The sequence below is a fragment of the Lissotriton helveticus genome, chromosome 1_1 (genome assembly GCF_964261635.1).
Source record: "Lissotriton helveticus chromosome 1_1, aLisHel1.1, whole genome shotgun sequence".
NCBI classification, from domain to species: Eukaryota; Metazoa; Chordata; class Amphibia; order Caudata; family Salamandridae; genus Lissotriton; species Lissotriton helveticus.
Window position 1 is genome coordinate 1,329,288,130 of NC_136057.1, and position 16,562 is coordinate 1,329,304,691.

Here is a 16,562-nt window from a genome sequence, read left to right on the forward strand (position 1 = left end):
AGTGAAGCACTGTTAATTACTCTTTTTGTGTGGTGAGGCCTTTGTTCCTTCTACTGGGAATCAGAATAATTAATTTGGCCGAGCAAGTTAACAAAAGGTTTGGGCTTTATATTCAGAGTCAGAGAAATATGAAAATTCTGGACTACTCATAAGGTGTAGATGTATCTGCTTGGGACTTGCAACACCTAACCTGGCAGTGTCCCATCTGCGCCGAGCTACCTGTGCACAATTACCGGGCTGCGCACAACAAAAGTCTCACATTCACAGCCCTCATATGTGTACATGTGCGTGCGAACACGTGTTCTCGTATAACCAGTCAAGTGCACCTTACACTTGCTGCATTACAGCAGCCTTATCTTAAAAGGTGAGGACCTGCTGTAAGCACATGCAGTCCGTTTACCATATTATTACCGCAGGTGAGACCCACCCACAGTGAAAAGTCCGAAAGCAGGTGATCCAAAAAGGAAACAATCTGGGTGGATTAAATGAGCAGAGCCCATTTCTCTACACCATAGCTGCCAAATTAGTCACAACTGTTCTTCCATCTTCAAAAAAAGAAGGTATACATTCTGAACCTTAATATCATGAGTAAGTGAGCGAGGAGTTGCATGTGCACAGCACTACAGAATCATCTATACCTCTGCTTCCATGAGTTCCCCTGTGGACAGACTTTACACTTCTAATGTATACCCTACTTGATGAAATTCTAACAATTTTCAAATTCAATCTCAAACACTTTATTCTGTTTGATTTATTCAATTATAGCGTTAAATCAAACATGGCACCAATAAATAAAAACCAGGGTAGCGGAAGCCACAGCACACATCCTTTGACCACCCATTCATATAACTGGAAGTGAAGTCATACATTATTTGATCAACAACTGTATCATGCAAAGAGGCATTACACAAACATTGAGAAACTATATTAAAAATGCCAAACTACAGCATGTTAATTAACAGTGAAAGTTAATATGAAAAAATAACCAAATTGTAAACCTGGCAACAGCTAAACGTATGCTTACTTTTAAAAGAAGGACGATTACATGAAGCCATTCCTGCCTACCTGGGTCAGCTGGATAAAGGTGCAAAGAATACCTTCTTCCTGCACATCCATCCATTCTACCCAGCAGTCCACTGGACTACAAGTTTGAATATTTCAGGGGAGCAATTAACACTCATGTGGTATCATTTTCGAATATATGATGTTACAACGCCAACAATTACAAGGCATGCTTTTACATTGCAGTTCACAACTCAACTACCATTACATCGCATGATTTTACAATGCATACCATTACTACACATTTTGAAAAACTACCATTACAACGCATTCCATTACAACGCATATCATTACAACGCATAATACTTTTAGTGCAACAGTAGGGTAAGTGTTGGATAGCGTATTGGTAAAAAATACTATTCCCACTCCAGTGAGTGCAACAGTAGGGAAAGTGTTGGATAGCGTAGGGGTAAAAATGACTATTCCCAACTACCCCAAAACCCATACCCACCCTAAAACTTAAAATTCTCCATTACTAACCTTATAATGCATTGTGACGGCATGCGTTGTAATGGCATGCTTTGTAATGGCATGCGTTGTCATGGCATGCGATGTAAAGGCACTTGCGTTGTAAAAGTTGCATTGTAAAGCCATTGCGATGTGATGCCTGCATTGTAATGGACGTTTTCCATCAATTTCATGGGGAGGTGGCCATTAAGGCTCCTTCACAGCTTGTGTATGCAGGGTACTGAGTACTAAACAGATTTCATATGGTGTCAGGTTTCTACTATTCTGCCAGCAGGTGGCACTCACGACAGCCATTTGTGTCTTATCTTTACACCAGTATATGTCAAAACACTCTAAAATACATTGCACATCTTACTCAACATCACACTCAAGTCCTGGTTACCACACCACCATATTGATGCATTAAGGTCCATGTAGTTTCTTCTGTTACCAGACATTGCTTGGACAATGTCTTGTAGTTGGAGCTTTCTCAATATCATTGGTCCTGTTGCTTAAGATATTCTGATCGATCTATTAATTTTTCCTGGACTACTATCTCAACTCAAACCCACACTCTGTTTCTGGTTTCCCCAAATCTTATCTTGTGTGTTCTTGCTTTTGTAGCCTTTCTCATTGCAGCCTACCCTCAATGGTGAATTCCTGATTCTCCCAAACCTGGGTAATTATTCACATCTGGCTCTCTCCCAGCACCTCTGCTTGTCCCGGAGCATTCAGCTACTTCTAAATTGTGAGCTCGGTGCTCAGGGTTCTTGCAACCATCTTAACTGCTGAGATTCTGCACCAACAATTTTCTCTTGCTGTTGTTCTTTAAGGTGTGTGTCAGACCTGATAGCCTTAAGGTGATCTTCCTCCAACTTTTTGCCTGCCTCCCTCCATTTTCTAGCCTTGTTTTGCCTGATTTTAGGACTCTGTGCACTTTACCACTGCTGACCAGTGCAAAAATGCCGGTGCTCTCTCCCCTAAACATGGTAAATCTGGCTTTACCCCATTTGGGATATTAAATTTACTTTTAAGTCCCTAGTAATGTGCACTACATGGGCCCAGGTCCTGTAAATTAAATGCTACTTGTGGGCCTGCAGCACCCATTTTGCCATCTACTTAAGTAGCCCATTAACCAAGGTCTCAGGCCTGCTACTGCAGAGCTCGTATGCACAGTTTTACATTGCCACTTCGACCTGGCAAGAGAAACCACTTGCCAGCCCTAAACCTTCTCTTTTTATGCGTATATGTCCCCATTATGGTAGACCCAGTATGACGCATAATGAATTTAAAATGCAGGACATGTACGTTTAAGTTTTATGTGTCTTGGTAGTGAAAAACTTCAAATTTTGTTTTTCACTCCTGAAAGGCTTATCTCTCCCATAGGTTAACATTGGGATTACCTTATTACATTTTTTAAGTGTAATTCCCAATTGTGAAGAGATATATTTTTCAAGTTTGGTGTCTCTGGCCTCACAATTTAAAATCACAACTGATGTTGAAGATGAATTTTGAGTCTCAAGTATGAAAATGGCACTTTTAGAAAGTAATTTGTTTCTTACTTTAGCCATTCTATGCCTCCTGTCTGTCTCTGAATACACATCTGGGGTGGGTGACAGATGGGGTTGTGCATCTCCTCCCAACAACCAAGCATAAAGGGAGCTTAGGTGTGACTGATGAGCCATCTACATCCTGATGGGTCATCCTGGGCAGGATTGGGGGAGGGCTGACTCTTACACCTGAATGGGATGTGGCGTGTCCCCACTTAAAGGGTTGCATACCCCCCTTTAGTGAGTCTGGATCCAGGACAGGAAGGGAGGATCTCTGTGTACTTCAAAGTTGTATTTGAAGTTTCCCTTACTTCAGAGGCTGAACTGGGTGTGAGCACTGGAAATTAGGAAGCTGGCTCTGTATAAAACTCCTCAAATAAATAAATAAATAAAAAGTCCATACTATACCAAAGTAAAGCATAGTGTGCACAGATTCCACTGGATCCCTGGGGGCTTTACATAGGCTAAAGTAGATATTACTAATGCTTTCTTTTGTGGTAGTGTGGGTGATCAGTTAGGCTTATCAGAGGGAAGTGCTAAGAATGTGTTGTACACACACAGTAAAGAAATGATTACACACACTCAATGACTAAATACGAGACCAATATTTTGTAAAAATTCATTTTATAGAATCAAAGATACTTTGGTGCAGTAAAATATGTTTTGCAATATCACTGTTTTTCAATGCAAAAAGTGGACACAGTACATTTTGTAATCAATACAATGTTATCCTATGTGAGGAAACACAATCAGCTAGAGGCAGGTAAATAAAGGATTTACATTATTGAGATTTTGAATGACAAATCAGTACCAGACAAGGTTCAGTTTAGTGATAGTGACCTCACTGCACCTCCATCGGCACTGGGGTGGCCGGGTGCAGAAGTAAAATTCAGGTTTCTGGTGCCAATATTATCCAAAGGAGAAGTTGTACTACTTACAGGTAAGTAGAACGGTTTGTAATCCAATCTCCGGGGGTTAAAGTAAGCATGGGGAGGAGGGACACAAGGCAGCATCACACTTACACCCTCAGTGGCACTGGGGCAGCGGGGTGCAGAGTGCCAATACTGCGTCGGGCATCCAGTACAAACCAATGGGGAATCTAGGTCATGGAAAAAGGCTGCAGGCTCAGGCCAGGAGGCCGGACGAAAGGAACCTACAGCTGCACTGGTAAGTCAGGATGTGCTGGAACATTGGGACACCATTGGTCGATATCCCCAATACCCGGGGGCTACGGGAGCAGGGGTGTCCTTAGACATTGGGAATCAGCTTATTGGTGCAGGCCGCGGTTGAGGTAGTCGCCATGCAGAGGCTGCAGGGCTCAACGTGGAGTCCGACTGGGGTCAAACCATGGTGGACTCATGTTGAAATTGCTGGGGAACCTTTGCTGAATCAGTGGGCCACTTGCACTCATGCCGTGGGCATCATGTGCAGATGTGGTCAGTGTTGTGGTTAACGCCGATGAAACTTTGTTCTTGGAACTTTGTTTTCTTTTGGACAGGTTCCCTGTCCACGGGAGAATGGTAGTCTTTTTAGAAGGCAGGCAGTCCTCCCAGGGTTCTGGGAGGTCGCTGGGATGCGTCACGAGCCGCTCTTCTCAAGCAGGGTCTTTGAGGGCTGCAAACAGGCCGTTAGGGCAGGGGCCAAGTCAGTTTGTGTCTTCAGTCTTCGTTCCTGTACATCTCATGTTTGTCCTCTTCTTCTTAGGTCGTTGGCAATCTGAGAATTAAGGTTCAGGGGTGCCCCTAAATACTCCGGTGTTACAGGGGTTAGAAGGTAGTAGCCAATGGGCTCACTTAACTTTAGAGTGTCTACACCCCGTGTATGTCCACTCCTTCTTGAAAGGGAGCATACCCCTAAACATATTGGCTAGAATCCTCCAAAATAATATGGAAGATTTTGAAAGGAGGGGGTCACTTCAGCCCGGGGCACTTTAGGGGCGGCTCTGGCTAAGAGGGGACACCCCTCCCAGCGTACAAATGTTTATGCCCACCTTGCCACCGAAAGTAGGGCTTGGTCAGGGAGGCGGGCATCTCCACTAGCTGGAGAGGCCCCGGTCATCATAACAAAGGTTGGGAAACATTTGAGGCTCACGCCTTTCAATGCTGTTCCTTCTTGGGGGTAGATGTGAAGCACCTTCATCCCAAGCAGGCTTTGTTTCAGACCCACAAGAGCCTCAGGCTCCCTCCTCAGGGAGTCAGAAACATGTCTAGAGGTGGCAGGCTGATGCAGACCAGTCAGGCCCACAGTGGCAGGCTGATGCAGACCAGTCAGGCACACACTCGTGGGTTGGTAGGTTTTTAGGGGGCACTTCTGAGCTGAGGGGCCCTATGAGTGCATTTATTAATGAATCCAACACTGGCATCAGTGAGGGCTTATTAATCTGAGATGTTTGGTACCAAACATCTTGGAATTTGCTGAAGTCATCATGAAGCTGTGGAACTCATTTTGACACGCTCCCAACCTATGTACGCAGTATGGCTTCACTGTGCACTTATAATGTCTAAGATTGGACTTAGTCACTAGGGACATATCTGCTCATGGGATTGTGCCCTCACATGAGGTATAGTGCACCCTCCTGTAAAGCCTGCTGTAAAGGTGACTTACCTGTGCCTCTTGCAGTGTTGGTAGGCCAGTGTGCTTGGTTGATCCTTCACTTTTATCTGCACCAAAACACGCAGGCTGCAGTGGCAGTGTGCATGTTTTTGGTGTGGGGTCGCTAAGAGTGGCACAGTACATGGTGCAGCCCTAAGAGACCCTCTCTGGTCACAAGGCACTTGGTATCCCTGGTACCTTTTACAAGAGACTTATATGTGAGCCAGGGGTGCACCAATTGTGGAAACAATGATGCAGTTTTGGGAAAGAACACAGGCACTGGGAACCTGGTTAGCAGGAACCCAGTGCAAACTCAGAAAAAGGTGCACCAGAAGCAGGCAAAAAGTGTGTGGGGGGGTACTGCAACTGAAACCCATTTTCCTACACTGGACCTCAGGCACCATGACTTCAGTACACTTCTGGACCTGTGACCACTCTCCAAGGAAAAAGAACTACTGAAAGGACTGTCACTCTTCTGGATTTCTGCTTTGCTGTCCTCTTACCTTGCTATTCTCTTGCTTTGCTGAGCTTTCCTGCTGCCTGCAGCTCTCCTGCCTGTGTGAGGAGGACTGTAGCTGCATCACTTGGACCGAGAGTGACTCCATGGGCTTGCTGGCTTGACCCCTGTTCTTATTCTCAGGAACATCAAAGACTTCACCTCATCCTGCTACAGAAGCTAGACTTTGCTTGCTGTAATTCTTGCCCTTCCAAGTGGGTCCAATCTAGTACTGGGCCCTTGGAAGAGGCTATAAAGTGCTGCTACAACCAGAACCCACACATCCTCATTGAAACTGGTGCATCTTTGCCTTTGCTGGGTCAGAGAAGGTGCATCCTCATCAAAGTGTGGAACGGAGCCAGCACAACGTCTATGAACCAGCACATCACCGTCGGAATCGACGCATCGCCTGCTGCAGGAACAGTACCCATGCATTGCATACGGAACTGGCCCCTCACACTCAGAATTGATGCATCACCTCTATTGAGTGGGGAATCTCAATGCATCTTGCCCACTGTGTGGCTCGACACTGATAACATCGCTTCGTCTGTAACTGGTATCTTCTTTGACAACAACACAAGACCAGCCAATACTAGATGAACAAATGTCTGGTCCAATACATTGAGGGGTTTAAAAATTAACAGTTCTGTCAGTAATTCCTACTTTACAGTAATGGTGACTTGATTTAAATGATGCAAGATCACACAACATCTCAATACTTCAATGTCCTGCCCAGGGCTTACTCTTATAAGTAAGAAAAATACTTTAATACTTTTGGAACAAACACTATGCCAACAGAATGCAATGTAATCTTTCTAGGTACTGTCCAGACAGTGCTGTGTTTCAACTGGTTATTCCTCTACCTTTCAAATGATCCAAGTTTTCTCCTGCCAGGTCTCAGTGACCCCGCCCTCTTTTGGATGTAAGATTGTAGCCCGAATACAGCTTAGCTGTAGTTTGTGTCTCTCCCAACTTAATGTGCTCAGTTCACAATCTTATCACTCACAAATGATTAGTCCCTGATGGAATGTCTCAGCTGCCTAGCTCTCTATCTTGCTTTCACCCCCTCAACAGGAGAGGTTGCACACCATTAAGCAGAATCTTCCGGTTCCCATTTTTTTGTGCACCTGGCAGCAGGGGAGTTAGCAGTCCTGGATGAATGTGGTCTTGATCAGGCAAATAATGAGTCTCTCTGCAATATTGGTCTTGGCAAACGACTCAAGTCAGAGTCAGCAGTCCTTGCTGGGGCACTGATCAGGCCAAACAACACTTGGAAGTACAGCCACTTCTGGCTGGTCATTAGTTTGACAGATAGGTTTAATACTGCGGGGGTAGTTGCAGTCCCCTCACTGACTGATCATTTTGTTGCAGCCACACAAAGGTTGATCATATTACTAGGGAATGACTGCCAAACACAAGCCAATCACAAGACTGGACAGTGGTGGCCTCACACAGGCTGAGGGCGATGGTCAGCAGCAAAGGCCTTGCACAGGCCATGCACAGGTCAATCAACTGAAGCAGACGCAGCCAAGCAAGGCACACTCCTCCATTGACAGTAGCGTCTATGCACAGGCCCAATTTAACACACAATCATAGCCCTGACTGGATGTCAGACATTGCGGTCACAATGTGCACAGTTTCCACCAGAAGCCAGTGCAAAGAAAACTGTGGGAACATCAACACTTGGTTCCTCAACTCACTCAAATCAGTCCCTCCTGCTGGACAGAGTCTACTTCTGCATGATTGACAGACTCTTTTCCTACCTCAGAAGATAGGCAGGACAGGTATACAACTCTTCCCACAAGAGATCTGGTCTCAGGTGATGTTTCTGAAACTCTGGGGGGCTGGCTGACATTTAAACAATAGTTCTAGTTGCAGAGCAGTCTTCTAAGTACTCTGTGGAGCACGCCCTACTTTGGCCATAGAGTAACTGGAACTGGAATAACCAATGGTGTAGGGAGATTTATAAACCAAAACCAGGCATAACGTGTGCATCCAATCTCTGCAATTATAGAACAAGTTTGAGATGGTTCTCCTTTAAAGTGTCCTTCCCAGACTGCTCTCCGGAGACAACCTCTGTGTAGAGTGATGCTTTGTATAACAAGGAGGTTTCCTGCCTACAGTACCCACAATAGAGTCTGCAGACCCACCCCTCTCCCCTACCATCTACCAAATAACAGTATTCAGAAAGACTAACCAGCAGCTCCTTGCTAGCAACAGGGTTAAATTGAATTTCTAAAGAAGCCCTTTATCCACTCTGTTTACTTCAATGTCTAGATCTCCTCCCTTTGGCTTCAGGAATATGAACAGTACACTTCCACTGCCTGGGAAAACAACCATGCCTTCATCCTCTGTACAGGTCAGGCTTCGGGTAATCAAAATGTATCTCAAAGGAATTCCATTACTCTGGTTTGCTCACAGACAAAAGGCATATATCATGCAGGTACACGCGTAAACCCGTGCAGCAGGATGTCAGTGCTAGGAATTCAGTAAGGGCAAAAGCAGAACTTTACCACAAACCTAGTACCAAATAGATTGGCTGGATCCTTCTCAAAGCCTATGCTATGGCAATGCATTCCTTTTCAAGGACCCAGCAGTTCTGTTCTCTGGGAAGTAACCTCTGATGAATGAAGGCAATCATACATTCTCTACCCTTCTCTTTGATTTGAGCAAGCATTGCTCCAAATTCCTGAGGTAATCACCTGTTCAATGGAGGGTGGATTATAGTCAAAGCCTTCAGTACAGGTCATCACATGCTTTTTGCTGCTTCCAAGTCTAAATCATCTTTTTGTGCTACTTTTTGGATATCAAAGCTGACAATGGGACAACTATGGTCCAATAGTTAGCCACAAACTTTCTGTATTTGTGTTTGGGTGGTGAGTACCTCCAACTCCAAAACAGGCTGAATCTTGTCATCTAACAGGTGAATCTTCTGATTCCTTACCTCTTGTCCAAGGAATACTAGAACAGACTGCTGCATTTGGCACTTGGTTACCTTGATGATCATTTTCTCTCCCTGTATACTAATCAACAACTGTCCTCAGGTGTCCCTTTAATGAACTTCTGAATACTGCAATGTAACCCATGTAGGTCATACAGAAATACAATAGTCTTTATAAAACATGTTTCACCAGGGTCTAGAAATAGGCAGGAGCACTCTTCCGCCGAAGGGCATTACTTTGAACAGGAATAATCACTCCAGTGCGGAGAACACAGGCTCCTCCTAGGCATTAGGTGTTAAAACAATTTGTCAGTATCCACTGGCCATATGAATCAAATGTGCTCAAGTGTTTTGCAGGATACAATTAGTTCACAAGCTCATTAGTTCTGGAGATGATGCATGCATCTCTCTTAGTGACCTCGTTCCGGGCCCTGTATTCCCCCTAAAAGCAAATATCTATGAACCCTTGCTTTGGCACCAACATCATGGTGCTGGCCCAAGAACTATGGGAATCGCCCAATCACCCCCAAGTCCAACATCTTTTCTACGTCTACCTTGATGCATTCCTGGGCTTGATCAGCCATCATCTAAGTCTTGCTTTTCACTGGCTGACTAGTTACTGCGACAATTTCATGAACATAGACAGGTGTCAACCTTGAACTTATAGAGAAGAGATGGGAAAACTAACCCAGAACTTCTCTATACGTCTTCTTCTGCTGCTCAGTCATCCACTCAGAGGAAAGCTATACCCCATCCTGACATCCATCCTTCATTTCATTACGCAACAGGTCAGGAAGAGGTTTACTGTCTTCCACAACCTCCCTTGCCATAGCCATGATGTTTGCTGTGTAATTTCTCTGGAACTAAGGCTTAAGCCATTTCAAGAGAAACACCCTCCTGATTACCCTGTGACATGTGTGTCCACCAAGCAGTTCACTACCTTGTATGCCCTACACCACTTATCCTCCAAAACACTGGGACAAATGGGGCTTAGGAGAAACACCCCCAATCCAGTCAGTGTTGTTTTCTGGTCATAGCTCTCCCTCGTCAGTTCTGTGTTTGCTTGCAGGTTTTTCTTCTCCTGACTCATGTTTTGCACCATTAACTTCATGAGGCCAATCACATAGTCCATCACATCCTTTTGAGATGACACAGAAGCTCCTTCCAACCCTTCTGTGACTGGAAGCAGAAACTGAAAGGCACTAAAACTCTAACTGACCGCTGTCTGATCAATTTCCCGGTAAGCGAACAAAAGGCATGGAGAGAAGACCCCACTTTCTCATGAGGTTCTCTGGTAGAGTTCCCATCATGCTCTTATTGAACTTTTCACCACCTTCAATTTTTGGCGTAAGGATGAATTTAAATAAGAGCACTGTGAATCACAGCAGCTCATGTTCTGTCGTTCTTTTACTTTTGAGGCAGATTTTGCTGCATATGACCTTATTTGTGGAAATTTTTAATTATGTGAAATCATAAAATTTACGGAATTTTCCATGACAAGCATAATGAAAAATTAGCAAAATTACATGGATTAAGCCATGATCAGTTATATTTCTCACAGGATTAGTCTCATCCTCCTCCCTTGTTGTAGCAGGGGAGATGAGCGCCAAAGCCATTGCAGGCTTAGGGTTTGCCCAAATTTGCTTACTACCTTGTTCTGGTCTAGAAATATCTGGGATGATCCCACTACCTTCCCATGACTGATGTGCAGCCTGTATTCTGGCCGACATAGTTCATATGGTGGCAGCTATGTAGGCTTCTGGTCCTGGCATGAAACTATTGGTAATCAAATCAATGCAAAAGAGACATCCAGCACGTTGCTTCTCTCACGTCCTTAAAGTCAACCATGGCCGATGTGCCATTGAGTTCTACCACAACTCGGCCAATCAGGTACTTCACATCCTTTCCACTGGCAACCAAATCTGTGCCATTGCCACTAGGCAGAATCCTCTCTGGTTAGAGGTACTTCCTTACATTTTCAGTGGTATAAGCTCATGTCTCTCTCCGGGCAGGAATCTTCCTCCCATTGACACTAGCGTCCAACATAAATCTCATCAGTGTTTGGGAGTGTGTGCTTCAGAACATTTGAGTACCTTTCCCAACAATCCATTGTTACTAGGTTTAGTACAACAGGCCCCTCTCGGGTCCCTTGCCTCACAGTCAAGATGTTTTATTTACTGGAAGCAAATTTTACAGGATTTTTCACCTAACATTATCTCATGTAATGCCACTCTGTTTGACACTTATAACAAGGAATCACCTTGGGTTTTGAAGAACCTTCTTGTCCTACCTTCTCCTTGCAGTCCTGAATTTGAACGTAATTGCTTTTCTGCTTGTGTCCTCCGTTCAATCCTTGGTTATTGCCCTGCCTCTTACCCGCCAGTTTGTTGAGCATTGCTCTCTCCCTAAGGCTTAGATAAATGCTGCTCCAGGCATGTTAGCACTGTAAGCTAACCACATATCAGCTAACCTTGCAAGTTTCTCTGGATCACTGTTTGTCACGTCTTGAAGGAGTTGCCTATGGAGGGCAGAGCACTGTCACCATGAACCAGTTAAAGGCATGGAAATCCTGGCCTCCATTTCCCTCACTCACTTTCTCCAATTGTGTAACAGACCATGAATCCAAGTTTCGAACAGAAAACCATCTGTTCTCTTGCATTCTCTATACGTCTGAAGGTGCTTAGATGACTTCAGCTTGCACGGCCTGATTAGATCTTCCTTCATTTCCTCATAGTTCATCAGCTCCACCACAGCCAGTTCCTTTTATGGGAAAGCAATTCATTACAGTGCGGCCTAGATACATCATTCCAAGCCTGCTCTCTTCGAGAGACGTCTTTGTCCAGATATAGCTTTCCCTGTTGCCATCCTGACCTCTTTCTCCTCATCAACCCTTTCTCTCTGTCTCCCTCTCTCTCTTTCTCTCCTTCTCTCCAGTTCGCGCCCCTTTTCCTTTCCCACTCGTCAAGCTCTATTTCTCTCTCCTCTTGGGCGCATTCTTTCTGTCTCTCCCTCCTCATTTCCTCTTGTTCATGGTGAGCAAATTTCAACTTCTTCCTCTCTAACTCTCTAACTCTCTATCCTTCTCCTCTTCCTCATGCTTAACCTTCTGGAAAGCCAACCCAACGAAACAACTCCTGTAGTCTGTGACAATAGTATCTTAGAAATCAGTGATGGTGATTGCTTTGGGGAAACATTGGTAGGCACATTTGTGGACATACACGGGGTGTGCCTGGGAAAAACAAGAGCTAAGGGGCTAAGAGAACCTGAATTCTCTTCCTAGGTTCCTATCATGGTACATTATCTTGAATCGATCCCTCTGCTCAGTTTTTCTATCTGATCCTTTAAAATACTCACAAGGAGCTCTTTGTCCTAGTTCCAGGGAGACCTTCACACTCTATCGAAACACACATCCCTCAACTGCGCCAAGAATATTGATGTCCTTGTCTCCACCCACTAACCTTGTATCTGCCATTATAATGTGCAGGTACAGATGTGTGCAAGTTGAACCTATTGCTGTGTTGCATACACTTGGAACTGGCTTTTGCAGGATATCACACTCCTTAATGCCAATTGCCAGACACCGTTCAGAGGCCATGGGGCAAGCAGAGACCACTAGGCTTCATCCATGGGGGCAGAAGTAACTTGCCTCTGGTGGCCGTGAGTCTGCTAACTGTGGCTGTCCAAACTGGGCCAAGTACTACCCCTTCTGCATTTGACAGTCAGTGGTAGATATGGTGAGTAATTACAGGATTTTCATGGAGCTAGTGTGGGGGTACTCAAGCTAAGAGCTGAACAATTACACAATAACTAAGTGTTCTCAGTGCTTATCTTTATAAGAATTAAACGTATTTCGACAACCACTACAACAAAACACTACACAACACATCATCAGAATACAATACTAGTTTCTTTTCAGTCAGTGTACTACCCAAACACTGCCAACATTCCCCCTCATCCAGGATTTCCTTCCCTGTGTCTTAGTGGCCCTTTCCACTCTCTATTGGGTGTATGATAGAAGTGTGAATACAAAACAGACGCCTTTTGTATCACTTCCAAATAGGTGCATGTATTCACAGTTTTACTACTTGCAGTGAAACAGTTCCCTATCGATAGGTACAGTTGCCCTGCTCTCAGAGGGTACCCTTGCAGGAGAGGTTACATGTAAGTCAGCAATGTTTTCTGTTTCCCACTGTGTGGCAGTGCTGAACCAGTGCAGCCCTGATCGGAAAAAAAGTGAATGTCTCTGTTCTGTGCTTGTTTCTACCAGCTTGGGCCAATGTCAGGCCTGGTGTATCCAGAATGGATCCCCAGGCCTCTATTACAATAACTCACTCACACCAGTCATGTGCTAAGCAGGCTCCACACATAAGCATTCACAACATACAATCAGGATGTTGGCACTAGGATTGGGTATGGGCATATGAGTAGAACTTGACACAAGTGGACCAATAGGCTTCCCCTCCAGTAACGCAGATAAAAAGATATGGTCACACTATGGATTCTCAAAAAACAGTATGCTGCGACCACTGTTCTATGTGCTGAGCCTGTGACAGGTACAGTAGTCCACAATATGTAAATTAAGGCACTCTTGGTGTGCCCCTCCAGGTCACAGGACAAGTCCAGGGCCTTTTTCATGTCAGCCCTAGGTCTCTGGTAAGGGGTTCAGAAGTTGGTACTCTAAGGTCCCTATCTCATCTTCTGTTGGATGAGCCTGGAAGTTTGGCTCAAGGCAGTGAGATTAAAGCCCTTTGCCAGTGCCAGAGCAACCCAATTTGGTGCCCCACTTTTGATAAAACAGCTACCTGGACTCTGAAATAAGCACTGCATTTGGATGGATGGCAACAGCTAGATGTTTCACTACATCTACATGCAGTGTCGGTTGGTGTCCTAACTAGTCATCAACTAGGCTGATGGCTTGACCTTAGTTCATGCTCAGACACTGTCATTCATTCCAGCCATTCAGGAGACAGAGAGACAGCTCAAGATCTGTAGCCTATCCATTTACTCTTCAGTCAGGTGCCATTACACACCTGATTTATCCTTATGAAGCTAAAGAGCACAGGTTCAATGCATCCACGTTTACCTCATGTGTCCAGTACCAAACACCTTGGTCTCATTTCTGCTACACAATTGTAAATATGCCCCTTAGGTGTACTCCATCTTCAGGGTGCAATTTACACATTTCATATGAATAAAAGTGACTAAGAATACTCCTGAAAACTTTGGACAGTTTAAAGTGTCCAAGAATATTTCTAAAATGATTTTAGAGTTCCCAGTTCCGTGCACGTCAAGGCAGTTCCTCATACATAATTGTGCAGAGCGCACAATTCTGTGCGCGGCAATTGACTGATGTTTCCTGGTTTGCGTATATCCTCTGGAAAGTTTCCATGTCATAAACCTGCTTGCCCTAGTCTCACACAACTTTTTAGAATCTTCTGTTCACATTCTCACCCTAGTAACTGATTAAGAGGAGAGGGAAGCAAAGTACTTCCAAGAGCAGATCTACAACATTGGTGCAGCAGGTGCACTGGCACCCGAGTCAATTGAACCCTGATTATTCTTATATTCTATAGTACTACCCTGCAATAGGGCTAGTAGAGAGACATATTGTGTTGCACAACTGCCAGCTGAGAGGAGGACACTCCTTCAGACAAAATACTACCTGGTGTACTATTCTCCCCTGGTATGGCCGACTGGCTGTTGTCATTTTGTGCCAACATCTATTCTTATCCTGGTGGAGTACATCGTTTCAGACAAAAGTGTTGCAGCACTAACAACAAATTCAACATTTGATGACCTTGCCTCCATAAGCCCAGCGGTTTGGCTGCCTTACAAACCGTAGCTGCAGCCCTACATTTAGATACAACACCAAATTGTCTTAGGACACACTGGGTGGAATCACAACAAGTTCTTGGATGGTGCACTTCGGTGTCATTTTAAATGTGTTGGTGTGTTCTGTTATGTTGTAATTGTGCTGCTATGTTGTCGTGTGTTTGGGACTGTGTTGTCTTCTGTAACTAACTTTAGATATACCAACAAACACTGCTACACTACCAGCCAAAAGCAGCGCATGCCCTTAAAGTTCCTATTGACAACAACCATTCACCATTATCTCAGAAGGCAAAATAGCGCTGCTCCAATTTTTCAATTTTTTAAGAGACCTTAGGGTGCCCCCCCCATTCCCCCCCCCAAAAAAAAACGTAATTGACATGGACAATCCCGTAAATTAACTCTAATGTCTGTTGGCCGTGATGGAGGTTTAAACTAACGGTATTTGTCTGTAATTTTAGTCTTTGAGCTAAAAAATATTTTTATTCTAACAGGTGAGATACCTATGCTGAAGTGCAAGAGAGGGAGTCTCCTGTGCTGTGATCCGGAGGGAGATGCAGACAACTAAACAATAAACCCGTCTTCTTGCTGGGATGCTTGCTGGCTGAAAAGAAATGTAAGTATGTGCAATTGCTTATTCTGCAAATGTAAAGGCTGCTTGGAAGCGCTGTAGGCGTTAATTGGTGGAGTCACTTAAAGGTTGCTAATGACAAAGGTATATTCTTTTTGAGAGGTATTGTAAGGTGTTCCAAGCTGAGCTGTGTAGGGCGTGCTTTTAATGGAAAGTTAAAAAACTGCTCAGACTAACTGCATAGTACTGAAATCTACACTTTGGAAACACTTTTTTGTGTTTACCCTTAATTTATTTCTGCATTTTGTAGTAGCCTATCTTAAACTGTGTGTAACACAAATTTAAAATGACGATTTACACATTCACTGCTTTCACTTGCAGGGTAGGGACGTCCTAGCACTTTAAAAATATATGTCACTTTTCCTTGCTGTTCCAAACAGGATTCAATTCTATGTGCCTCTATGTGACATATATCTGCAGTGATCCTATTAACGAACTGAGGTTTCCTAAAATCAAATAGAGTATTTCCCACTGAGTAGTTTAACTTGCATGTATTATTCATGTAAGGTGTGTGTTATTTTATTTCAAGTTACCTGATGGTGAAAGATTAACAAAATAGTCACAGAATATTTTTTTCCATTTAGCCACGGCTGTGACTCCGCCTTTATGCCCACTGACCCCATCTGTATTAGACTATGGATCACAATATCTATTCCTTTTTAATGCACTTCAACAGCTGTGTTGAATAGTTATGTAAAGTCTGAAAAAGCCAGTGATGTTGGCATATGGTGTTCTGCAGTCCTTCACCTTTACTAAGTATCTTTTTATTTAGACATTGTGTCCAATTTACCTGTGAGCTATATTTACTTAACACACTATTCATCCGACAAAATTGATTGTACAAAAACCCTGCACTATGGTACTAAAGGGATTTAGAGAAAAACAATTAACCTAGTCAGTAACTTTGTACTGTGTGTGACCTGAACACCTGGGTTCAGATCCCACCTTACTTGCATGACTAAATGTGTGATTTACATCAAATCAAGTTACTGCATGTGTCTTATTACTTGATAG